Genomic DNA, 27,971 nt, shown 5'->3' on the forward strand with positions numbered 1-27,971 from the left:
TAAGATAGCCTATTCTTATCAGTTAATGAGATTTATCTGTTAAATCATCTAAGGGCTGGGTTTTTTTCTGTGTTGTTCAGGTTTGTCTGTTTATCAAATTAATGCAATAGGGTACCTAGTAAAATCTTTTTTTGTTCCACCTGAGTGCAGCAAAAGGTAAGACGAGCAATAAGCATTCCACAACTCTGAAAGGACTTCATTTATGTCAGGAAAATTGCTTCTTGTTTTTCTGCTGTATGTATATTTAAATACAGCTAAACTAGTATTGCTACATATCTCCATGCTGATTCCAAAGTGGAAAGCAAGCAACAAGCATAGCCTGTTATTTGAGATATTGTCCTGTTTTGGGGCACATCTCCTAGAATGATGACTACATTGCTTTATTACTGGACTATCCCCTTTAAGCTGTGTACAAGCCTGGTTTAAACCTGCACAGCAGCTTTCCACAGTCAAAGGTTTTCTTACAACTGAGCCACACTGGTTTGTGACAAAATTGCCATGACATTATGACTTGACTTTAAGAGGCACCGGCAATGCATTCATCAATCATGGATACTATATTTAAGCTGGAAAGCACTTGTCCCATTGTCTGACTTAGAAGAGAGTAACAGCATTAAATACCTACATAGCAAGTGAGAGTATATGTTTGTAGTCTTTTGTTTACAGAAGTTTTGAAAGCAGTCATTTTTAGATACAGACTAGTGAGAGAATGCATAAAGAACTTAAAGCAAGGAAGAAGATGAACAGCAAAGAACAAGGGGTTCTGGACATTTTCTGCATTCTGTATTTATTAACCATTTTATGACTTTGTGAAAGAGATAGATTTAGAAACATCTGTTCCCAGGACACCCAGGACACAAAGCATTCTGCAATAATTTAGGAAATGCTCTTCACTCACATATTCACATCCTTTTCTTGCAGATGTCCTAAAAAAAAAAAAAAACAAACTGAAATGGTAGTATCAGAAATGTTTTATAAAGAACAAAGGAGATAGCAGATTTCCAAAACCTCATTCCAGAACTCTAGCTCGAAGGGAATTAAAAAGGCAGTAGTTTTACCCTGTTGTTTGCGATTAGCAGGTTTCTGTCAAAACCAATTGATGCTCTAGGCCAATTTCGCCTGTAGTTAGGGCCATGTCTATCACTTAGAGCAAAATACTGTTTACAAAGGGGAAAGGTTCCCACAAATCACAGTCCAGACACACTAGATTTTGCAAATGTCTAGACAAATAGGACCATCCCTGTGCCAATGTTAATAAACCTTCACACATTCCAGTAAACACATGGTAGTTCCCTATCTCAAGTCAATCATTTTCAGTACCTAATGAGAATGCTCTTAACTGTTAATATTTGACTGTTAACACCAATTGCCTTAACTCAATGTCCCTTTGTCAAGCAAAAGCTTCAGTCTGGCTTTTATGCATGGTAGAAATCAGCATTTTCCATTATCAGTGACTGCACATATATATTTGAAGTACTAAAGGATTAAAAAACTTAAGGAGAAAATATTCTTGGTAGCTGACTTAACAAAGAAAAGTATTAACCCTGGCTATCAGAGACTGAGTTGCAACTAAGGTAATGAAACTAAAATTTCTAAGAACACAAGTGTAACAGAGTTAAGTCCACACCACTTCAGATATTAACATGTTGGCACATACAAAGTAACTATATAAAAGAGGAGACTCACACCAGGGGTTTTAATTCTTCTAATATGTTGCTAATGACAGTGATTGTGTCTCTAAATATCAGTGATGTTGTTATCTGAGAAATTACAGTTGTGCATTCAGATAGTTTCATAAAGTAATACTGGTACAATGAATCTGTTATATGCCTTCTCTCTAAAAATGAGGTTATGCTTTTAGATAAAATTAGATAATACAATATTTAATAATTCCCCAATTGTTTATTTGGTTTTAAATATGATGACTTTTACTCTGATTAAGCAACTATGAACAATTTTTCTGTTATTTTCACCAGTCTGTTAGCAATCTAATTGGGATACTGAGGGTAGTACATAAAATAACAACTAAAGCTATTTCAGCTCAATAGCTGGTATACAGCAGCAGATTACCAATTACATTCAGAAGACAAATTACCAGTAGATTTCATCTCCCTTAAATAAATACCAATTTAAGTCAATAAGGTCTGAAAAATCACTGCATGCTGAGAGGTAGTTATACGGCTACCTTTAATGAAAAATTAGCTGTGGGCTAAAAGATCCATAAAGCAGCTGAGGACATTCTGTTTTCACTGGATTAGGGCACAGTTTCTTCAAGTTTAGCACAAGTATTCTGAAAGGAGCAGAGACAATCTGTAGCAGGAGTCCAAAATCTTCTGTACTGCCACTGAAAACAGGACTTTAGTTAACATTCACATCCATTGTCAAAGTCCCTAAAAATTAAGGGCATAACAATGAAACGGTAATGCATTAAAATTACATTTTATCGGTATACAGAATCATAGAATAGTTAGGGTTGGAAAAGACCTTAAGATCATCTACTTCCAGCCCCCCTGCCATGGGCAGGGATTCTTCACACTAGACCATGTCACCCTAGGCTGTGCCCAGCCCAGTCTTTAAATATATTAAAGTCTTCATAAAAAGTTACATATAAAACTGTTCATACAGAGAATAACTGTTGCCTGTTTAATAGCAGGAATATTTATTTTAAGTTGCACCTTGTTATAGGTTAAATAGCTGGTTTGTATTTAACTTCATGATTTAAGTGCAATTATGTAATAGACTCAGTTATAAGAAACATATAATTACTGTATGGGCTGGGAAGCTGGATTAACATTGCCATCTAAATGAAAGAGCCTTTACTACTCCCGATATTAACACTGAGAAAATATTTAAATTGCTGACAAATATTTACTTTTTCTTTGGTTATGATCTCAGTGGCTTGTGGACTTTAGTATGGAAATGAAGATTTCATGTCACCGAAGTGTAAATAGCCAAGTAGTGGAAATGCATTGGCACCAGGCTCATCACATAAATTCAGCTTGTAGAATGAACCCATACCTGCTCTCCAGCTTCCAGATCACTGCTCATACCTTTCTCTTCACAAAACTATGGGTACCTCCCCATTCTCTCTCCTAGTAATCTAAGCCTGGTAAGATTTGGTGGTTACTGGCATCTAGGTGGACTAGAATTTGCTGCTGGTCCCTGCTGGCACTAAGGTTAATACTGCATCAAGGTAGAGCAGCCACTTCCTCAAAACACCTTCCTGCTCCAACTTAAAATACTCGTGAAGACAAAGACTGAAGATTCTGAGCTGAATACCCACATCCCTGTTCCTCCTCTGGAATGCCAGCTCCTACACCCGTGAACCTTGTTCTCCAGTGTAACAGCCCATTAAGCCTCAATCACTAGTTATTTAAGTGAACACAACTGGGCTGTGAATAGTACTAACTAAAATAACATAATCACCTGTAAGGGATTAATTAAATTAATCTCCCATTTATTTCATGATTGCCCATTGACATTGACAAAATAAAACTGGATGTAGCAAGCTCACTTCAGCTCCCCTGTAGCAAAGTCTGGTTGCCTTGATTAAATTAGCAATCTTGTTTATCACAAAAATAAAGATGATATCCCTTGAACATAACTGAAATTGCTGGGTTCAGATAGAAGAAAACATCAACCATATCTAGTCCACTGGCAAAACCAAAAATCCAGGAGCAGAACATTAGGTTTTATTCTTGGAACAAGTGTAAGAAATGTAAATTGTGATAAAAATGTATATGTGAGAACAAATAAAGTATCATTAGTTTTGAAAAAAAGTGTTTTGTCTTCTCCTAGCTACTGTAAGCTAATTTATAACTGAGTTTCTGCAACCACATCCCTTGGGTTTTCTGATCTCAATAGCTTAGGACATCAGAGCATAAAAGTTTTGTGGGGGGAGAAAAACAGAAAAGCAGCCCAACAACAACAAAAAAAAAACACCAAAAAAAAAAAAAATCAAACATTTTTTGCATTGTTTAGACTTTGGAAGGGAAGGAGTAGGCTTACATATCATACCTGGAAATAAATAGCAGTCAAAATCTGAAAACACCTTAACATATATTTAGGGTAAACAATGACTGTAGCAAATATTTGCAATTCAAATCTCTGCAATTTTCTTCTCTTCTTATGAAAAGTCCTTCCAGCACTTTAGAAAGGATTAGTTATATATTAAGAAAAGAGACTTTCTCTACTGGGGTAAACTGTCTTTCAAATATTTCTGACTCAAACATAAATCCATTTACCTTTCACAGGTTGTTTTATAGTTCTTTTTGTGGTGCTCATTAATTAATAAACAAAATCTACTGCATTTAATACAGCCTGTTTTTCATTCAGCCTTATATTTCATTTGTTGCACTGACACTTCCCCAAGAGTAGTTTACGCAAAATGGTACAAAAAGAGTTCCGAAAGAAGAGTCATCAGTAAAGCCAAGATGTTGAGAAGTTCATGAAAAACTCCAGGTAGCCCAAATGATGTCAGTTTAGAAACATCAGTTTGGTCTTGTCCCATGCTGGGGCAGTCGTCTTTCAAATTCTTTGAAATGTTTCCATGAGAGTTTATTATGTCGCAAATACCCATTTTCTTGCTGAAAAGCACAAAAATTTTTTGCAATTGGAAAAATCTTGATAGACAAAAGTCAGCACCAATCTCTTGGACTCCTTAATCCTTTTGACAAAAACCTCAGTCATGAACCCACAGCAACAGGGCTATAAGATTCAGCTTAAGCAGCGTGTTCTTGAAATTTCAAGATTCAGGATTCAAAATCAAATCACATTAGCTTTCATATTTCTGGCTGCTTTTGGTAACAACCTCAAAAAAAGAGGATGTCAAATTTTAAAACAAATACCTGTTCCAATTACTTTGATCTCATTCACTTGCATAAACAACATTATATGTGGAAATGATGAATTTCTAGCATTTTAAGTGTTAAAAAAATCCAAAGAGACAAAAATTAAAAAAAAAAAAAATTATGAGCAAAGCTCAGGAAAAGCCTTTGCTTTTTAATTCTAATTTCTGTCTGTGTCTCCCATGAACAGCATTTCCAAAAAAGGAATACAGCTTACTGGCTAAATTAGACCAGGTAGTGATATGTCAGACCTATAGCCTTGCCAAAATCCTATCTGTTGATTTAAGCATGCTGACTGATACCAGATTATTAATTGTTCCCTGCTATAAGCACTGTGGATCTGTGAGTGACACAGAAAGGTTAATCCAGTTTCTCAAATGTTATCTTGCATTTGGCCAGGAAAGTCAGAATTAGTACTGCTTTATGAACTATCCATGCATTCAAATCTTCATTCCAGCATGGAAAATTTTGCTGTTATAGGGAAAATAAAAAGCTGTTAATGAGAACCAGTATGGCTGCCAGGATTGCTTTTGTACCTATGCTTCAGGAAAAAAAATGAAGTAGGTGTAGTGAGTACTATAGAGAATTACAGGTACCTCAAGCAGTGGTGAGAAGACGTAGTAGAAACAGTAATTCCCCTTAATAAAGCTCAAAGAAAGCTGGAACTATTTGGTGAATAAGACTGTTGTTAATACCTGCTGCCTTTTTCTGAGCAGAGCTGTGGATATCCTCTGAGCTGATAATGACTTCGGTACTCTCATAGCTTCTTCCTTCTCAGTTATTCAAGTTCCATTTTCATCAATTTCAGAAGTGATCTGGAAGTTCATCGGTGAGGAATGACTTGATTAGTCAGACCTGTTGGTGACACATGCTAAATAAATGTATCTTATTAAAAAAAACAAACACCTGAAAGTCCAATAAAAAATATATTACTTTCATTGGGAATTAGCTCTATCAAATATAAGTATATATCAATTACTGGATAATAGGAATTATGCATACACAAAGTGCAAGAAAAAACTAAGCATTTTGCCAATTAATTGTACTTTTTACAGAACATACCATAATATAAATACATATACACTTTGCAATTATTTTTCTGTGACAAGAAAAGCTACCTATTGTTTTCTTCTTGACTAAAATTGCAGTCTTGAGTTTAAAAAGAATAATTGGTCTGCTATCTAGAATATCAGTAAAGGGCTGTTTATTCCTAATACATTCCATGGTTAAAACAGAGCTCTGTTCACTACAGTAGCTTTGGTAAGAACATGGTGGCTCTTGAAACATCATAAACCCAGGAAACACCAAAATGAAAAAATGGAATCCTTCCACCTGATAATCGGTTTATCAAAGTCATACAGATTTTAAAAGTTTCCTATTCTCTGTGAAATGACAGCAACAGTTCTGAGGAAGGAAAATCAGCCTTTGACACAAGAGATTTCTTGCAGGCACAATCCGACTAAAATCATAGGATAATTAGGGTTGGAAAGGACCTCAAGATCATGCAGGTCCAACCCCCCTGCCATGGGCAGGGACACCTCACACTAAACCATGTCACCCAAGGCTCTGTCCAACCTGGCCTTGAGCACTGCCAGGGATGGAGCATTCACAACTTCTGTGGGCAACCCATTCCAGTGCCTCACCACCCTCACAGTAAAGAACTTCAATCCTTATATCTAACCTGAACTTCTCCTATCTAAGTTCAAATCTATTACCCCTTGTCCTATCACTACAGTCCTTATTGAAGAGTCCTTCTCCAGCATCCTTGTAGGCTCCCTTCCCTTACTGGAAAGCTGCTATGGGGTCTCCACGCAGCCTACCCTTCTCCAGGCTGAACAGCCTCAACTTTCTCAGCCTGTCTTCATACTCAAGCCCCTGATCGTCCTCGTGGTCTCCTCTGGGTTTGCTCCACAGTTCCATGTCTTTTTTTATGCTGAGGACACCAGAACTGCACACAATACTCCAAGTGAGGTCTCACGAGAGCAGAGCAGAGAGTCCGGATCACCTCCTTCGACCTGCTGGTCACACTTCTTTTGATGCAGTATATGGTTGGCTTTCTGGCCTGGGAGTGCACACTCATAAATGTCTATGGAGAATTGGGTGAAGGATCAAACAGCATTCTGAAAAAAATTCCCAGCACATTATTCTCCTCAAAATACCTGTTTTCCTTGAGGAGACATCAACAGAGTTTACTTTCAAAAAAAGTGATTTGGATGCTAAAGATTTCTGCATATCATCACTTTTTTTATCATTCCATGTGGTGATGAACTGAGCTGAAAGCCACTATGAATAAGGAGAATGCAAGTCTCTGCATTACCCCAGAAAAAGAGCAAGGAAGGAATTGTCAAACTGATTCCACAGATGCATCCAGTCATGTAATATTGACATTATTACCTGGTCCTGAAGCAGACTTTCTACCTCTTGCACACCTCACCAGCTCCTGGGACTGCAGGAAGGGGTTACAGATTTTGCTCTTTCTCCACCTTGTCTCAAGGGGGAGCAAGTAGAAGTTAATTACCTTCTTGATTCCCCAAAATCACAGTTGAGGTGGAAAGACTAAACCCCCTTTATTCCACCACTCAACATTACATCAGCTATGATGATGTCTCCATCTTTTTTAGATTGCCTATGCCATGCATACAACCCAAATAAGAACCAGAGGGTGAAGTCTACTAGGAACAGATCAGAGTGGAGCTGTCAGCTAAAAATGCATCTGCATGGGGAGAAGTACTGTGTGTCAAAGTCCTCCATACAGAAGAGGAAAAAAAAAAGATATTTTGCCAAAATAAAAATGGATTTGCCTTGTTTATACAGCACTTCTCAATAACCAAGATTGAATACTGTGCAGTGGTTTAGACTAATTCATTTTATAGCTGAATCCTGGTGTTCATAACTCAGTTCTATTTTCTCCTCAGCCACCACACAACATTGATCCTGTGAGGATTTTGCACCTGCAAAGTAATTTCTAAGTGACATACTGAGTCATTTCTGGATGGACTGCAGCCTTTGGCCTATTTGGTTTCCAGAATCATTTAAAAGAGCTCTTATCAAGTATTAACTACTGAGTAGAAACATTTAATTCTTGGACCTTAGGCAAAAAGTCCTGGTGTGCAAAAAAAACAACACAAGAGCAATAGGTTTCACAAATCCATAGTAAATTTTGTTCATTGTCTGATAGGGGTACCAAAGGAGCCATAGCTCAGAACATATCCCCCCCTCCACCCAAAGACAGTAAGGTGCTGTTTCCTAAAGACAGCAGCTCTGCATCGCTCCACTGCAGCTGGAGTCAAACAATTATGTCCACCTAGAGTCTGTCTCTGTTGTACATAAGGGTATTCCCAGAGTGATAAATAACATATGCAAGCCTGCAAAGACAACATATGCCAAAGGCATGAAGGATGGCTCAAAGGCAAAATGAAGATCACTGCAAAGATTTTTGGGAGCTCTACAAACTGAATTTTACAATCTCTAGTGAATATCTTAAAAGCAAGGGAAACAGTGACAGGAGAGGGTCCTGGCTTTTAGTTCGATGGTAAGAGCAGGAAGGTCACATTCTGTAGGACGAAAAGGCAGAAAAACAATCAAGAAATCTTTCCCACCAGCAGAAGCTGTTTTTGCTTGCATCAACTCCCTGTTCAGAAAAAATAAATAAAAAAAAAGAAAGACTTTTCTTTAGAAAAGCAAAGCAACTAAGTCCTGCTGTGGTTCCCCGCACTGCTCTGTGTCAGAGCATTTCAAGGAAAACACTTTTCTTTGCTCTTCTAATCAATGCAGCGAAACACAAAAAAACAAAACAACCCAGAAACAATATTCTCAGTGTTGGTCAAACATTCTGGGAGGTAGGAAACACCTCTAAACCATGTGCAATTCTCAGCCTTTGGAAAGTAAATATTATTTTGAAATAAAAAAGCAGTGTTTCCCTAGGAAAATCCTCCCTTTCTCTTTAGCTTCCTTATAATTTTTCTTTTTAAGCAGGACAAAGGGAAAAATTAGAAACATTTTGAAAAATTGTTTCCACCCCAACCTATCCCACCCTAGTCTGAAAAACAGAGTACTTTACAGTCATTTTCTCCAGCCAATCTTCCCCCACCATAATATGCCATTTTATACTTTGTTGCGGTTTAAACCCAGTCAGGTAATTCGTTCGCTCACTTCCCCCCCTTTCTTGACCTCCCCCTGCTCCCGGAGGGACAGAGAGGAGAATCGAAAAGAATGCAACTCCCACAGGTTGAGATAAGAACAGTTTAGTAACTAAGGTATAATACAAATCACTACTGCTACCACCAATAATAACAACGATAAAGGGAATAACAAGGGAAGAGAATACAATACCTCAGCACCAGCCGACCGATAACTCGCCCCCCAAGCCCGACCAAGCACCAACCGATACCTCCTCCAGCCCTGCAGTCTCCCAGCCCTTCCAGCTAACTCCCAGTTACATCCTGGGCATGACATGCTGTGTGGTATGGAATACCTCTTTAGTCAGTTTGGGTCAGGTGTCCTGTCTCTGCTTCCTCCTGGCTTCCCCTCCTCCCTGGCAGAGCATGAGGCTCACAAAGTCCTTGGCCAAACCAAAACATTGCTATCAGCGCTGTTCCCAGGCCGAAAGTCAAAACACTGCACTGCACCAGCTACCAAGAAGGAGAAAAATGACTGCTACTGCTGAACCCAGGACATTATCCACCCCTTATTCCATACCATTCACGTCATGCTCAGATCCCACATTTTCAATATACTCTTATCTTAGTGCATGGACCAGTCCCTATAAAGCTGCTGCGTCCATCTGGTCCATGATGCCAGGCTCCATCTCTTGTAACAGTCAGAGCAGGAGAGGCTGTGTGCAGTGTTCACACTCGTGAATAACCTGGGCAATAGTGTCCATTGCTAAGTCCACCCCTCGATCATGAGTCCATCTCTATGTTGCATCTCTGCTCTGATGGCCTGAAGTGCCATGGGCCCACCAGGCTTAAAATAATTCACTGTCCCCTTCAGCAGTTTCTGCAGCTTGTTGCTGGGGACTCCATACAGCTGCCTTCCATCTCCGATGCTTCCAAAGCACTGGAGGGGCCCAGTGGACTAGATACTTGCCCATACTGTCCCACACACCCTGCCACTCATGACTGTCCAGCTTTGGGGAAAACCTCTTGGTCCCCCTATATTGTCGTCTAACCCCAGACAAGACCCAAACCTGACTCTGCTTAACTTTTGAGATCAGACAAAATGGTTGTGGGTAGAACACACTCTGTATGTGTGCCAACATGCTGATCCCCATCACAATCAGCACGCAGGTCCCAAGGGTACCCAAAGGCCATTCAAAACCTTCAGAACTCTCAAACGATGCTGCTGTACTTGTCACTGGGGCTTGTGTAGCTGCTGTGCTTGCCGGCTCTCCCACCGCCAGCTTCTCTTTTCCTGAGCCCAGCTCTTCCTTCTCTGCCTTGCTGGGAAATGCTGCGTGGTCTCCTGCGTCCTCCTGGGGCTCGGCGGGCGGCTTCCGGGAAATGCTCTCGGCCGTCGCAGGTCTGGGCTCGGCCGCGGGACTCGGCTCCCGCTGCTCAGCAGCCGCCTCCTTCCGCTCCTCGACCGCCCCGACCTCCCCCACCGGCAGCCGTCCCCTCGCGGCCTCCGGCCCCGCTCCCGCGGCCGCTTGGTCCCCGGGGCCGCTCTCCCGGGCCGGTTCGGCTGCCGCCGGCTCCCGGGGCCGCTCCCCCTCGGCTCCCCGCAGCCTCACGAAGATGGAGAGTAGGGTGAGGGCCAGGACGGTGAAGAGCAGCCGGACGGCCAGGTACAAGTCCACGGCCACGTCCGTCCCGCCCTGCTGCTGGAGCCCGCCCGTATTACAAGCCATTGCCATAAAGCACAGTGAGACAAGAACCTTAGCCCAAGCCCCACACTTGATAAACACTAACACAGCAAATACCGGCTCTAAGTAATGTACTGCATTCTGAAGCTGTGAGATCAAGAGAAACAACTCTGAGAGCCAATAAATCACCATTGTGACGAGTGACTATTAATCCGGTCAGATCTGTCGTTATCTCAACCCTTCGTGCCCCACGTTGGGCGCCAAAAAGAACTGTCGTGGTTTAAACCCAGTCAGGTAATTCGTTCGCTCACTTCCCCCCCTTTCTTGCCCTCATGACGTGCTGTGGTATGGAATACCTCTTTGGTCAGTTTGGGACAGGTGTCCTGTCTCTGCTTCCTCCTGGCTTCCCCTCCTCCCTGGCAGAGCATGAGGCTCACAAAGTCCTTGGCCAAACCAAAACATCCTTGTTATCAGCTCTGTTCCCAGGCCGAAAGTCAAAACACTGCACTGCACCAGCTACCAAGAAGGAGAAAAATGACTGCTACTGCTGAACCCAGGACATACTTACATAGGCCAACTACCACAAATGCCGAAATTGATTTTGATCTCTGCAGTCAGCTTTTGAAGTCAGAATTAAATGTTTTTGCAATGAAGGAGATAAGTCACTGACAACTCAGTGGAAAAAATACACAGTGGATTTTGATAAGCATAGAAATGACCTTTGGTAAAGGCTCCCAGCACAAGTAACAGACCAAACCCAAACTGAGCAAATCACCCAACAAAAAGTTATTTTACCAGTTAAATATGACTGGAAATAACTGCTATAAGAAGATCCAAAATAGATAAATTTAACAACTAGTTGTTAGGAAAAAAATATATATATTAAATCCATTGAAAGGTTCCAGACATTTCAAGGGGACAATACTAGAATAGATTCAGATACCTTCTCTTTACCATGCAGAAAACATGCAATCTGTCTGTAACAACTGACATGGTATCATTGAAGAATACATAAACTCACAGGTAGTGGCAAGTCCTACCTTTTTTATTTTGTCTGCTGAAGATCTAAACAGAAAATTTTGCATGTTTGTGGGCGGCAGGGAGCACAACAGATTTGAAAGAATGTTATTGCACAAAAAAATCTATTCATTATAAAGACAAGCCTAATGAAATGAGAACATTTAGTTGCTGTGCATGGGGGTGGAAGGGGGATGACAACACAAAAAAACAAAACTGTAAAGCACATCATTACGTTGCAAAAGACTAAGATTCCTACACTTTTTGACACAAACCTGTTCACATCTGTGAGCTTGAGGTGACCAGAGAAATCCCCACTAAGGACTAATGCACAAGGGCAGGAATGCACAATTGTCCTTCAATATTTAAATAATTCAAAGCATTAGGAAAAAGAGTTTATTCAGAAGACAGGTTTAGTGTTGCAGCTTGTTAAGTAGAGCAAACCCTTTAAGAGACTTCTATGGTAGGAAGGGTGAAGCCATGGCTAACTCCTGACCTCTCTGGGTCAGCCCCATGCCTGTATCAGACAGCTCTACCACCAGCTAACACAAGCACTTGCTTTCTTTCCTCCACATCCTCAGTCGCCAGAACTCATGAAAGGTCTGATGTTCAGCCCCATCCTGTCATGCTGTCTGACATGGGGAGCTGAAACATGGCCACAATCATGTCACTAGACATCATGCACAGGAAGACAGCACCAAAGGCAGCTAAACTGGTACTTCAGGCATGATCAGAGACATGTACTTGTCAGTAGGATAAAAATACTGCTGAAAGATAATGGACTCCTGCTGTTACTTAACATTCTGGAGCCTTTATATTCAAAGCAAAAAGCGCAGATCCCATGACAGAGCTTTTGTTCCCAGAATTTGGTAGGAGTTTATACTTAATAAACAGTATGAAATTAACTATGTAACAAGTTGTCCATCTATACAAACTTGCCCAAACCAGGCTGAAGGAGTCCTCCTTTCAAGTCTAAAGCTTTACCTCAAGTAAATGAAACCTTAGTCACTTTTCAAGAACTTATTCGTGACTTGACTAAAATCTGTCACCTCTGAAGAGTGACCTAAACATCAAACTTTCATGTTGAGGCAGAGCTTTTTTTTTTCATTTTTAAGGACACTGTTGTTCATTTTCATTCTGCATCTAACAGGAATATCTGAAACCTCTGTGTTTTCCATGGAGTTCAGTCGGCATTTTTGATCCACTTCTAATCCAGTCCCGATTTTCATTCCTTTCCAACATAACAATGATTTCTTTTCTTTACTCTTACTTAACCAGAGGAGTGGAACTTATTTAGAAATAGTAGAAAACATACTTCTCTGTCAGCTAAAATATGGAGCACATTTATGCTTCCAGTAAATAGACACAATCCATTTTGCTTCAATATTAAAAGGAATGTTCTTTTCACTGGAAGGAAGGTTCTGATAATTGGCCTAGTATATTTCCTTCAGGCATCTGTTAAGCTAATTACTCCTTAAACTTACAGTCCTGCATAATTTTTAGCTTCCCTACTTTGTGAGGGGTGCAGGAGAAAAAGGCAGCTAAAGAGAACTTCTTTGTTTGTTTTAACACAATGTTGGTCATGACACACTCTTAATTGTTTGATTATTTTCTGATCAGACTATCCACAGAATTAGGATTGTTGAATTTTAGTTTTTCAGCAGCTTATAAGCGAATGAAAATTTTAATTGGCTGCTTGGTGGTTTAAAGCAATAGATTAATCTTTGTGAATCATCCTAACTGGCAGGTTTTAGTGATCCAAGTAATTTACTTACATAATTTAGTTCTTTGTCTTTGAAGGAAAAGTCCATAAAAATGCCATTATGTGAAATTTCCATGTAGCACAATAATTGCAGGCAAAGTTATGCTTTCAGAAATTGATCTCTAGGAGATTTGGGATCAGCAACAGAATACTTCTTAAAAGTCTTTATTTCTTTCCTCTTCAATAAAATTGACTAACTTAGAGCACAGTATTTAAAACCGTACAAGCTGACTATTGAACACAACAGGAATTTTTATCTGAAGAAAAAAATATTAGATCTGAGGCCAGAGTTTAGTCAGCTCTGAAGTCAGAGAATCAGGGAACTGTTAGGGCTAGAAGGGTTCTCTGGAGAACCTAACCCTAACCCTCAACGTAAATAATTTCTTCCTCAGGTTGAGGTGGAACCTCTTGTGTTTTAGTTTATGACCATTGCTCCTTGTCCTGTTGTTGGGCACCACTTAAAAGAGTCCAGCACCATCCTCTTTGCACCTGCCTTTGAGATACTTATATGCATTCATGAGATCCCCTCTCAGTCTCCTCTTCTCTAGACTAAACAGACCCAGCTCCCACCATTTCTCTTCATAAAACAGATGCTCCAGATCCCTAGTCCTCTTTCTTCAGCCTGTTTTACAAGACACCATACTTTTGCAGGGTGCAGCCATTGCACTTTGATTGCACAGCACAGACCCTCCAGCCCCCAGACTTAACCTGGTTGAAAGACTAGGCTAAGATCAGCAAAGCATTTCCAACCCTGTAGTACAGGCACACCAAGCACATAATCAAAGATTGCCATAACTATGAATAGCCACTGTGGGAACAGTACTCTGCCTCTGTTTTTTACCACCCCTCCCAGTCTCAAAGGCAATGAAAAGCTCATGAACTCAAATGTCAGAAATGCTTAGCTGATTATTTTATCGGCAGTGTAGTGCAATTACCTCTCCTCTCTCTCCTTAGGTCTTCAGTGTAAGAGCTTTCAAAGTGCATTGCAAACCCTTGTTAAAAGGGGAGTCAGGATAGATGGCTTTTCTACTGACTCAAGCGACTGAGAAGGAAACCACATATGACAAATGCTGATCTGGCTACGATGAATCCTTTACTACATAAATCAACTTCATGTTGTTTATGCAGTGTCCTGGGTTCAGCAGTCAGTATAAAAATTCACTTACAGATTTTATTTATTTAACTGCACATTTTATTCTGCTTAGTGAATAGCAGTCTGCCTGACCTTACATGTACTCTGCAAATGCAAGCCAGGGAGTAGTCTTGTTAACAGGACAGAAAAGAACATCTTTCTTCCTTCAGTCCTTGAAAACATTCACTAGAGCATCCCCATCACTCATGGATTTCATTATTGCTGGGGAGGGTATATTAACTGCTGTTACACCTCTGCACCTCACTTTAGGAATCAGTTTTCCAGATCTTAGATCCAGAAACCCAGAATTTGAAAAACTGACATAGTCAAAACAGATTTTCAAAGCTGAAAAATTTAGTCAAACTATTCCAAATACTAAAGCATAATTTTTTTAATTGTATCCCAGTCCTGGAGATGAATTATACAGGAAGTAGCTGATTTCAGTTATTTTCTCAGTACTGCTTAGCCTTCTTTTTATGCGAGTATTTAAAAATGTTTCATCTTTCAAAACAAGGTGCTCAGGAATATTTTTTGTTACACGGAAAAAGCAACATTCATGCTGTGACTTTATTTCTGAGCTTTCTGCACTAGTTTAAGCCTCACTATCACTGACATAAGTAACAAACAGAGAGTATGGAGAGTAAAAAAGAAATCCCACAGCCCTTGGGAGGTAGAAGTGAAGAAACAGTTCTCAGATTACATCAGAGCAGATTTTGAAATGTCCAGCAGCCACCAGCTCTCAGCATTTGTAAAGGCAACATCCGGTCACCTATTTCCAGAGCTAATTGGGGGTTACTTGAGGTACTGAGGTCGATATTTGGTCTGTATTTCTGCTTGGAAATAGCTATGTTGGCTTGCAAAGTTAGTATTTGCATATTTAGTATATGCAAATATATTTCCAAATATGAAAAAAAGCGGAATATTACTCTTTTCAGTTCATCTTGCAGAGTCCTAGAGACAAATTCTATGTGAATCCTAAAAACTGTGTTTTCTGCCAGTGGTTACAAGGCAGGAGGCTGTCACAGCAGTTTATACCACATCTAATCAATGCTCAGGGAAGAATTAAAGTGGTTATAGTTAGCTATTAAAAAGACATGGTTAGCTAGATAACTTTGATCTGGGAGTCTGCTTAGTCCTGGCAAGGAATGTCATTAAAACCACCCCGCTTTGTAATTTCAAACCATATTTTTTAAAAAATAAAACTGCAATCACCTCCCCCCCAATGAGAAAAGCAAGAACCAAAAGCACTGTCAAGCACTGGAGATAAAAGATCATTGTTTCCTAGCAAAGCTTGCAGCTGCGAAAGGAAAATTTTGTGGGATAGCTTCATTTAAACAAGTTTCAAACCAATTGCATAACTCAAAGCAACAGCACCACAGCAGGTAATATTAGACACAGATTGACACTCCTTCCTAAACAATAGCAAAACCAAACTGCTGCATGTTTCCCTACAGACAGGTATGAGGAAGCAGCTGGAGTAAGCACAGCCCATCGCAGTCTTGCAGACTTCACTTGTGCTATGGCTTTCGAGTCAGAGCAGCCAGGTCTGGCCTTAGAACAGCACTCAGCCACATCAGGGAATTACGTATACAAGGGGTGAGGCACAGGCAGACCAAAACAAGCATGTTTTCAGAGCTTCACAGCACCTGTGCACGCTGTCAGGCCTATTAAGCAAGAACTCGTCTGATCTACCCATACTTAAGCAAAATCTGCCTTTTGATCACATACAACTGACCCAGTTTTCCAGGTTGGCTCAATGAAACATAGGAGATATCAGGGAAAGGGAGGGATGGAAGGACCAGAAAGGGAAGAAGTTGCTAAAGCCAGAAGGCAATTCTTCATAACATGATTTATATTTGGCTTTTTCCATGCTTCCTGCTACCTTCAGCTTCTACAACCAGAATTCAGGTAAGCATTGTGGAGTAGCTCTTCTCATTAACATTATAGATTAATATTTTCAAATGCCAAGCACAGGATATGAAAGCACTTTGTGCTTATAAAGGGACAGGGTCAAAAACTTGTAATGGTAAAATAAACTGCATTTTAAAGATATATCAGCTCTTTTTCTGGAGGACAAGCTACACAGAATAGGTGTACAAGACAAACCATTCTTTTTAATCCCCAACCTCTGAACTTGCAATTGCATTTTCATGTTATATACATACTCAAGGGGCATCCTGTTTCGTGTGAAATCCATAAATTGAGGTATGGATAATTTCCTTTAGTCTGTTTGTGCTGCAGTCAGCCCAATAAAGTACAGGTTCAGAGCTATAAATCTCAAAAAGGCCATGACAAAATAACAGACCACCCAATGTCCTGTTTGAAGGTGTGTTAATACGTCCACTCAGGAAGGAATCAGACCAAGTACGCAATTAAGAAAAGTTTGTCAGGGCAGCTAAAAGCAAGATGTGGGTTTCATCCAGCAGCTCAAACTGGGTGATACATGGGCTCATCAGCACAGCACTACCCATCTGGCCACCCAGTGACCAGCCAGACATCACCACTGCCCAACAGTTTTTGACATGCAGCTCTGCACATCCCACATCACCCTACCCCTGCTCTGGCAGTAACAGGCAACCCATCCCTGCATAAGCAGCAGCTTGTAAATCTACAAATTAAAAAGCAGTTGTGAATATTTCCTTTGACTGAACCTGTGATATGATAGCAGCATTTGCTGATCTGAGTGCAACGTGGCAGTACAGATCTGCACCCATAAGCAGAACAGGAGGCTGACATGTCAGTTACCCAGCAAACATCCAAGTATCTAGAGACACAGCTCATCACTGCATAGATAATTGGTTGGAAACAAAACAAAAAACAAACAAAAAAAATATCAGTCTTCTGTTTAGTCCATACGTTTTTCTAATCTAAGTGACAATGACAAGTTAATTAAATTAATTATTTGCTAAATAAAGTCCAGGTTCATCAAGGTGCTATAGCCAACCGCATCACTACTGGGTAGGGTTTTACCCTTTCACGCTCATGGAAGGGAGGAACAGGCTTTCCTGGGCCTGAAAATACCTGAGTGGGAGAACCGGTAGCATAAAAGAAGCTGACACAGCTCCAGAGGATCTGTCAAAGCAGCAAGCGTACTGCATGCAGTAAGCAACATTTAAAAGGCTTTTGAGAAAATAGCTGCAGTTTCAGCTACCACATCAACTGAATGGCCTCCCACATGGCCCCAAAACCCATGAAATAAAATACTTTTCTTACAGCATACCAGGAAATAACCAAAACATTAGAATGAGGGTACATCTTCCTTAGCAATTTATTGTGTAGTGTCAGTGCTTTTCTGATGCAAAGCTCCTTGGTATCTACTGTTGAAGTACTTTAGATTATACTTTGCAGTTCCCCCAGCTGGACCTACCACAGAGAATCCTATGTGGAAGCTACACACCAGCAAACATGCCAGTCAGGCAAAGATCATGAATGCAATATTCCAAACCCTAGTTTGTAAAAATCAGACATTGAAGTAAGATTACCAGCCTAGCCCTAGGTGACACAAATAATCACTAGGGATGACAGGCCCTTGAACTGTACTGCTTTGCTCTACAACACCTCTTGTGCTAAATTGTTTGCTATTAGAGTTACACCCTGGGGATCCTACAGGAAAATATTTCACAGCAATCATTTGATGCTGCAGAAATTACTCCTGATGGCTGGTCTCAGAGCTGTACCTCCTGTGCATCTCTCCAGCAATGGCCCTGCTATTCCGATCCCCTACATTAACATTTCTGTTAATGTTTCACTTACGTTTCTGGGAAAGAGCTTCTAACTTTGACAAGTCAGACAGTAAAGATTCACATTCCAGAATGTTAAAAATCCAGTTTATCGGTAGTTATGGAGATCTACAATATATACCAGAGCCTCGTTCTTCCACTGAGTGACCCCAACAATCTTTGCATTCTGTCACTGCTGTTCAGAAAAATGGATCTCGGGGACATATGCCTGAATCCAAGAGCTTCTCAGGGAAATCGCAATTTTGCTTCAGATTAGGGCAGATGGAGTGCTAAAACACATCGCTTCAGTCACTCTCTCGATAACCTTGGTTTTTATTATCAGAATAAAGTCAAATTCTCATGAGGTTTTGTTTTTGCCCCCAACACCATAAAAAAAAAATTGCAAAAATGAACTGATTCTTTTCTGTAGCATAGAAAGACTAAATTTTCATTTACCACAAACAATAGACTGCACATCATATCTCAATACCTGCAGCTAGATTTTCAAAGAAAGTGGAATATATAGCATGTTAAAGAAACAGCTCAGGTTTAGAGCTTATATAATAATGGATTTATTCTAAAAACAGATATTGAAAACAACATTCAAATTGTATATCCTTATTTTAGCAGAAGAAAGTGGATGAGAAAGGAGTATCAAGATCCATCACAAAGAGAGCAAAGAAAAAGCTGATTTGAGAAAGCTCTGGGGGTCCTGCTTCGTTGCTTACTGAGAGAGGGAGTTTGGAACACATCAATCTTTCCCTTTTGTTGTGCTTCCAGGAAGAGTAACTTAACCCCTCCATTTACACTAAAGCTCATTCACCTTTGCTCCTGTCTGAAAATTAATCTATTCACACATAATTATTATTCTGTCAAAGTCATCAGGTACTAGCTCTGAATTCAGTCACATATCTAAAAAAGAAACAGGCCAGGTATTTATATACCTATGTTTCTGCATCACATCTGACTCTCAATGAAAGACTAGACTCCCTTGAACTAGCTGGTGCAAACTCAACAAACCATGGTATATTCTTAACCCCAAGGGTTTGCAATCCAAAGGTCAAAGAGACAGCAAGTAGGAAATACAGCAGAAAATATCTAAGTGTCGCAAAAAGGCCTGTCTTAAGCCATAGAAAGCATGTTTGAATGCACATTTTCTAAGCAGCATGTAGTTTCTGGTAACAAGGTTAGATTGTTCCTTCCCAGGGCACTAGCAGGTGGCTCTTTCCTGCAAAAAAACACTGTTCACCTATACAGAGGGTAACCACCTAGAAGTGTGACAATAGAAAGGTTGTATAGATACAGGTAGTAATAAACTACTGCAGAAATATATTGCTTCAAAGCTAAAAATCACCACCAGCGCTTATAAATTGACAGGTTCTTGCCATCACAGGAGGTTTCTTTTCTCACCTGGCACTTCATCACCCTGCTGCTTCCTTCATGCTCTCTTTCTGTCACAAGGCTAAGCAGGTAGTTAACAAGGGTGATGCAGGGTGGCTTGTTAAGTGAAGGCAGAAGTTACAGTACCTTGCATGACAGCATAACGGAGCATTTACAGTTTGTTGATTCTTGAATTGTAAAAAGTATTGATTATAGGTTGTGGAACAGGATAACATGCTTCAAGTGCAATGGGTGTAACAAGTGAAATTATCCTGGAGAAAATATGGGGGACTCTGTATTGAAGCTGTTTTCTTGGAGCCTTTTCACTCTTCTGCAGCACCACTCGCTATGCTAGGAACACAGTAAATGTTGTTTCTCTGAGCCCTGAATTGAGGATTTTACCTTTTTCCTTTCAATTCTTCCCAAATTTTTGCATGTTTGCCTACTGAATAGGTTATTAAAGGTACATTTAGAGGGATCCTGATCAAACCAACCATTCAAACGATACATCTCAGCTGACAAGCAGTTTTGTATTATGATAACATTAAGCACTAATTTCCACACAGGAAAGAAAGCATACCGGCTCAAGCTGAGTTGTGGCAAGCATATACACACTTTATGAAGTTTATCTGTATGTACAATGTCTGTGCACAACTAGCTATTCTAAAGAAAGAAAACAGTCCAGTCAATACACTGCTGTAAATGAGCTTTCTTCTTGATTAAAATGCAGTAACACAAAACATATGCTTTGGGTGCAGCAGTCATCAGGCACCTGAGAGCTGGTCCTCAGAGATAAACATACTGTTTCCTACATTGTATAAACAGAAAAGTTAAGGTAAAAAATGCATAGTTGAGAAAGTGAAGAACTAAGCCCCACATCTAACTAGAGCTCAGAGCAAGACACATAGAAGTAAACTCCTTAAGATAGCTTCCTCAACATTCATTATAAGAAAACCTCTTTTGAGAAGGAAAGCATTCTAGCTTCTGTGAGCTACAGCTGAGGTTGTATAAGTGACATCTCTACGCATTTCTTTTATGGCCCCGATACTTAAGTTAATCCGTCTATTTTCAAAGATTTGCAGTACTGAAGAGTATTGGTAAGACTATTCCTAAATCTCTACAGTAAATTGAAACATGAGCTTGCAAACAAAAATAAGAGATCAAATAGTCCCCTGATATTGCACGCAAACCCCTGTTGTCCTTTTACATGAATATTTGTTATTTATCAAATGTACTTCCTTACCCATCTCACTTAGTTTAGAACCTCAGTTCTCAAAGAGAGATATACCTCTCTGTCAAGGTAGATTTATGAACAGTTATCTTGTACCTACCATGCTTACCTTCTTGGTCCTTCCTTTCCTCCTTTGTAGTCAAACACAAAAGACCTTAGCTAGCAATACCTGAAACTTATAGGCTCCCAGAATGCACTGGTACACAAGGTAAGGAACCTATATAAGCCTAATTTCTGAAGCACTTCTCTGTTTTTATTCAGAAAGACACGTTTAAATGAAGGGTATGTGTTGTTTTGGCATTAAGCCTGCAGCAAGTTTTGTAGCATCCTTTAATTTTCAGTACTTCAGACAAGTGAGACATTACAAAAAATGCTGAAGGGAGAAAACTAAGGGATGGTGGAAAGAAAAAGAGCTAGTAGCTATTTAGTCCAGCTGTAAGATGTTAAGAGATGAGTAACTCAGAAGAGCTTATTTTTTTGTTTTTAGGGTATCAAGTCTTTTCATAAATGGTAACTTATTTTTAAAATTTTATGATTCAGACTAGAGTTTACCTGTATAATTGTTAGTATTTGAAAAGTGTTTCACTTAGCAGCAGGGTAGTCCATAACCTTATCTTTAGAGACTACTGATGTTGCCTATTTTCCTCAGAGGAAGTCTACTGCAGGAAAGGTTATGATTCAGGTTTCTCCCAACTTCCTATAAAGAGATGGTTGATACTTGTAGTGAGGCTACAGCTGTGATTGGTCAAGAATTGGTATTCATAGCTTAGGCAAAGATCTCTATGATTAGAGAGTTTAAATATTCATCACTGATTCTTTCTACTGGTACATAGTTTTTCCTCTTCTTGCAGCCTCTTTTTCAAAAGAGGACCGTCAGGGATCTTTGCTAGGAATATTTCTCCCTAAGGAGGGGTTAAGGACTGGTTCTCAAGCCCTAGCAAGTATATTTCTAGTACATGAGGCACGATTCTTTGAAGAGCCTTTTTATTCTTGCTAGTATCTGGTTGTATCTGGCAGAACCTTGGGAATCTTCATTCTATTTCCTTTATTACTGAGGGGATATGTAGAAATAGAGAGACTGTGTAATACCCATTTTGTAAGTACATAATCATACTAATTTCCTCTGTGTTTAAACTCAAGAGTTTCTGGGGTTTATTTTGTGTGTTTAGGTTTGGCAGATGTCCATGTAATAATTTTCTCCATTTTCATTAGTTTTTCATAGCTAAAATTTCACATGGGAGGGAAACGAAGTGACTGCAGTCTCTATCACGCATATGCCACTTGGCACTGCTGCATTGCTTATGACCAAATTATTTGGAGGAATAGGAGGGAAGACTGAAAAACACAAATCCACATCCTAATGTAACTGAGGTAACTTTGTATAGACAGCAGGATAAACTGCACTTATATCTTGCTTAGCAATAATAGTCTAAGCATCTTCAGCAAGCACTCACTGGGGACAGGAATACTCTGTAGTCTGTAGTGGATTACCCTAAAGGAATACAAAATACTGTGCCTGACTCCCACATGTGGTGTTAAGCTTAATAAATATTTGCAACACAGTTGAAGATTCTGGCAGGAAAGGGGTTATTACAAATATGAAATATTATTACCAATCTAATGTGCTAAAAAAATTCATTTCTTTGCCTCTGACAAAGTGTCTTGTTAATGAGCTATTTCACAAGTGTCTAAATGAATTCAGTGTAAAATGATTTATTGCCACACTTGCAACAAAGAAAATATACACATGTCCCCAAAGAAACAAACTCTCACTCAAGGAGCAATCTTTGGCAAGGTTCATAAGTTCTGCTATTACTTTAACAGTTCTTTTTTTTTCTTCTGCCAAAGCAACTTGTCAAAATAAAATATGGCCTGTATTTTTTTGAAGCACTTTACCTTGCCTCAAACTGTCAATACACACAGAAATAACTTCAATTGTCCTGCTGCCTTAATGCAAGTAACATTAATAGAATCATAGAATCATAGAATGGTTAAGGTTGGAAAGGACCTTAAGATCATCTAGTTCCAACCTTCCTGCCATGGGCAGGGACACCTCACACTAAACCATGTCACCCAAGGATTCATCCAACTTGGTCTTGAACAGTGCCAGGGATGGAGCATTCACAACCTCCCTGGGCAACCCATTCCAGTGCCTCAGCACCCTAGCAGGAAAGAATTTCCTCCTTATATCCAATCAAAACTTCCCCTGTTTAAGTTTTAACCCGTTACCCCTTGTCCTATCACTACAGTCCCTAATGAAGAGTCCCTCCCCAGCATCCCTATAGGACCCCTTCACATATTGGAAGGCTGCTATGACGTCTCCACGCAGCCTTCTCTTCTCCAGGCTGAACAGCCCCAACTTTCTCAACCTGTCTTCATACAGGAGGTGATCCAGTCCGCTGATCATCCTCATGTCCTCCTCTGGACTTGTTCCAACAGTTCCATGTCCTTTTTATGTTGAGGACACCAGAACTGCACACAATACTCCAAGTGAGGTCTCACAAGAGCAGAGCAGAGGGGCAGGATCACCTCCTTCGACCTGCTGGTCAGGCTCCTTTTGATGCAGCCCAGGATACAGTTGGCTTTCTGGGCAGCAAGTGCACACTGAAGCTGGCTCATGTTCATTTTCTCATCAACCAACAGCCCCAAGTCCTTCTCCACAGGGCTGCTCTGAATCTCTTCTCTGCCCAACCTGTAGCTGTGCCTGGGATTGCTCCGACCCAGGTGTAGGACCTTGCACTTGTCATGGTTAAACTTCATGAGGTTGGCATCAGCCCACCTCACAAGTGTGTCAAGGTCCCTCTGGATGGCATTCCTTCCCTCCAGGGTATCAACCGAACCACACAGCTTGGTGTCATCGGCAAACTTGCTGCGGGCACACTCAATCCCACTGTCCATGTCAGTGACAAAGATGTGGAACAAGACCGGTCCCAACACCGAATCCCTGAGGGACACCACTCGTTACTGGTCTCCAGCCGGACATTGAGCCATTGACCAGAACTCTTTGTGTGTGGCCATCCAGCCAGTTCTTTATCCACCGAGTGGTCCATCCATCAAATTGATGTCTCTCCACTTTAGAGACAGGGATGTTGTGTGGGACAGTGTCAGATGCTTTGCACAAGTCCAGGTAGAATGAATATGAATAATAATATGGAGGTCAGACATGCAGGAACTTATGTTGAAAGTCTGACATTCTGAGTTGACTATATAAAATACAGGCTATATTGACCTTGGTTTTTTTTTTTACTTTGTATACTTAAATCTGGAACAAAACCCATTAAACTGGAAAGAAGCAGGTAAAACCTGAGCCTCGGAGGCCACATTGCCACCTCTGGAAACACAAGGCAAACACATCATAGATGTAGTCTTCAGAGGGCCTTGCGCAAGTGTTTATCAGTTACTAAATCTATTTAGACCAAATTGGTTTTGCTCGTATGTATAACTTAGAGACATTGTATTTTCCACTACTTTTTGCTTACAGATATAGAAAGTTAAGAAAGCAGGGACCCATAAAACTGTGGAAAGACCAAGTTGGTAAGTAAAGTACAGAGTGTAAAATCTAGTTTCTTTAATTATATTACATTAAGCCCTTTGGAATACATTTTTGCTCTGAAATTGTCTGAAAAAATCATTAGATACTGCCTTTATTTTGAGGGACTCTAGTAAAAAAAAAAAAATCCTACATAATTGAGGGTTATAATTGTGTTTAAAATAAGAATTACCTAGATTTTTTTTGGTTGCTGTTTTTAACAAGGAAAGGAACTTGTAACACTGAAACTCCAATCATCCTATTTTGCGGCATGCAGGTTGAATACTTTCTCAGCTCTGGTTGCTATATAGGTGCAAGGTTGATACTGAGGTGTGGAATCTCTGCAGAGCTTATGAGGATGAAAAAGTTGAAGATAAGGCAACTGTAAAGTGTAGCTACTCCACAGCTGCTTCTGAGAATCTTCTTTGTTAGTCTCGTCTAACATGAATGAGGAGCTTACCAATTTACAACTTTAAGTGGCTGAATTTCTTTTTTTACTAGTGCTATGAGAGTAAATGTCAGTTATCACAGCTGGCATTTCTCCAAATACTTCAATATTAGTGTCAATTTCGTTGACCATTTACTCTGAAAACCACATTGGAAATATTTGCATTAGTCTGAGTCTCAGCTGGTAAAAATGGCAGCAGTTCCACTGATTTTAATAGAGATATGATGAGCAAAACCACCTAGGGACCAAGTTTCTTAATACTATATCCCACTGCAAGCCTGTAGTTTGCTAAACCATGTTTAATGTCCTGCCACAGCCTATTGCAGTAAGTGTGAATACTGGCTAGTTTCAGAATACTGCAAATGTATTATTTATATCATCAAATGTCTTTTATAAAATATAAAGGAAATTGTATAGACAACCTCCATTATTTCCTTGTGGCTGGAAGGCAAATCTCTTTCTTTTAACAAAATATAGCTTCCATTGATTTATAGCTTTGCAGATCTTTCCTTGTGTGATTGTTGAATTCACTGTCCAACAGGGACTAGAGAAGCTGTGTGGTTTGGCAAGTGCTATTCATCTTCTATGCTTCAGTCTCATCATTGTTATTCTGTTGTCCATGTACCACAGTAGCAATGATCACTGTAGCTGAACAGGAGGCTGAGATTAGCGGTTCTTCCTCACACATGATACAACACTGGTTTTCAGAGCCTCTGGGAATCTGTAAACCCGATGAACAAAATGCTCAGCCCTCCTGCCTGAGATATGAGATAGTGTCATTGCTACAAGACTTTGAGGATGGAGGTGGACTTTCAGTTTATCTTCCCTGGGTTCCATAACCAGATAGCAGCTTTTCCTCCTTGCAAGCAGTTCATGTCTCTTTGGACTAAGCTAGGGATAGAAAATCTGACAGCAGCAGTGGTGGACATTCAAATTGCTTGTCAGGGCTATTTTCAGCACCTTGAAGTACAGCAAGTTTCACTTACTTAGCCTTTTTCACATTTTGCACTTGGAAAATACCAAGAAACAGTTGGCCCCTCTGGGGGTGGTAGTAGAAAGGGAAATGTAAAGATATGTCATTAGTGAACAAATACATGAATTTTAGGGAATGATATTCTCCTTGAATGCACACTGAAATAAGGTTTGAGAAGTTTGGTGAACATATTCAAGGAATGCTGAAAGGCCCTACAGACTTTGATTTATACCTCTAAAAATTCATTTTGCTGCAATTTTACATCTGAAAAACTGCTAAAAGCAACCCTTGGGGTGGGCAATCACTGCTTACAGCAGAAAGCACAAAAAAATAACAATGCAAATCAGGGTGTTGGGGGGAAGCACCGCACAGAGGAAAATAGCAGAATGTTTTTAAATAGATTTCTGTGTCTTGGTTGGTTGTTCACTAAGTGCTTTGGATGCTTTCACTGATACAGTGATTCTTCAAAAAGATTTGCTCCAAATGGTTGCCTTTCTAACATAACCAAAGATAATACTGGAGTAGTTTAGATCCCATGACATTTGAACTGAAACACGGCTTGGAAAATAAGGAGGCTGTGTTCTGAGATCTGGTATAAGAATGCAAGGAATAAACCAGTGCATTTCATGCTGGCATAACTTTGCCACAAATAGGTGGTTGCTACTACTCCTTCTAATTGCTGTTAGTGCATGGTTCACTGAAATTAAAGAATACCTTGTAAATATGCACCATTCTGCATATTTTGTTCAGTAGTTAAACCACTGTCAATTCATAAAAAGGTTAATTTTGTTAATTTTATGGCAAATAAATACTTGCATTTCACACTGGGGAGGAATTAGATGTTAATGTCTTCCTAAGATTAGAGTTATTTTAGAGAAAATTGTGGAAATTCTGCTAGAATAGTAATAGTTTAAGATTGAAATCCTGTTGCTTTGCATTATGGTATGATTATGAAATATGATTTGAACAATTTAACTCATTTATATGGGTTAATGCATTTACTTGCCCTTCTCCATTGTGACAATTTCAGCCAAAGACTTTGAACTTCAGATCTGGAAAAGAGTGGCACTAAAATTCAGCGTTAACCACCCGCAAACAGAAGAGAATTGCTACTCTGGTTTTAGTGCATATTTGTTTTCAGTGTTTCTGTTTTCAATGGGCGAGAGTTGCTCCTGTTCTTTTCTTGTTTACTGTAAAGCTTTATCTTGGACACTTTGAAACAGGAGGGCTTGTGTACCTGAGCTGACTTGCCTGGACATAGTCTGTTCACAGTATCTCCTTTTCACAATGTACCATTTCAGTGTCACAATGGAAATACTGGTCACAGTATCTCCATTTGACAAGGCAAAAATCAGTAAACCTGCTCAACAGATTTCTTTTGTTTGGGGGAGAGTTGTTGCTTCTATTTTGCACAGGACTATCTTTATGGCTTGTAAAAAGAATGTGGGTATACACACACTTGAGAGGGGTATCCATCTTGCAAGGGAAAGACTGTGTGTTCCTGTAGCCATCACTTGATATGAGAACCATGTGTCAGGGCTGCTCTTTTCTACATGCTGGATTACTAGGGACCTTGCAGACAAATGGAGGGCAGTCCAGAGGGGACTGACAGAAAAATGATAAAATACTTGGAAAATGGAAATTGCAGTGGTGATAAAGATTGACCATCTAGCACTTAGAGGAGACATAACTGTCTACACATACATATAGGGATATTACAGAAAGAACAGGGACCAATTATTCTCTCAAGTCATCAAGGGCAGAACAAGACTAATGGATTTAGGATGTTGCAGGGAAAATGTCAGTTTAACGTTAGGAAATACTTTGAGTAGAAAATAATCAGGACAACGTACGATGCTCTCAAGGGAAGTTGGGCAGGATTTGCATCACTGAACTCTGAACTTGTTCAAGTCTAAGGCTAGACATCAGTCTGAGGTAGTATACCTTATTGTACCCTGAAGTCTACCAGAACTAAAAAGCCTTGGTCCTTCACACCTTATGTAAGAAGGCAATCCTGCTAAAGCTAGAAGTCTTTGCTTGGTTAAGAGCTGCCAGTACAGTGCCATATACTTTAATAAATCTTTAAAGGATTGTGAGATATGCTAGCCCCTTCCCAAAGAAGCAAATTCA

At 39.9% G+C, this 27,971-nt stretch overlaps 1 long non-coding RNA gene across 2 annotated transcripts; it reads right to left on the minus strand.

Annotated features, from left to right (window-relative positions):
• Positions 1–688: 688 nt before the first annotated feature.
• LOC133272430 (uncharacterized) lies at positions 689–27,437 on the minus strand. Of its 2 annotated transcripts, none has more exons than XR_009744417.1 (4): positions 27,301–27,437; positions 5,543–5,702; positions 2,186–2,390; positions 689–926 (listed from the first exon to the last, which is right to left on the minus strand). It is a non-coding gene; the product is annotated as an uncharacterized LOC133272430 (long non-coding RNA). The 2 variants fall into 2 exon arrangements; XR_009744416.1 differs by having other exon boundaries at positions 690–926; positions 5,543–5,662; positions 27,301–27,431.
• Positions 27,438–27,971: the final 534 nt, after the last annotated feature.

This window comes from Pezoporus flaviventris, unplaced genomic scaffold (assembly GCF_033815535.1).
Source record: "Pezoporus flaviventris isolate CSIRO_AGI_PZ_B2104156 unplaced genomic scaffold, CSIRO_AGI_Pfla_v1 ptg000029l, whole genome shotgun sequence".
In the NCBI taxonomy this organism is placed as follows: Eukaryota; Metazoa; Chordata; class Aves; order Psittaciformes; family Psittacidae; genus Pezoporus; species Pezoporus flaviventris.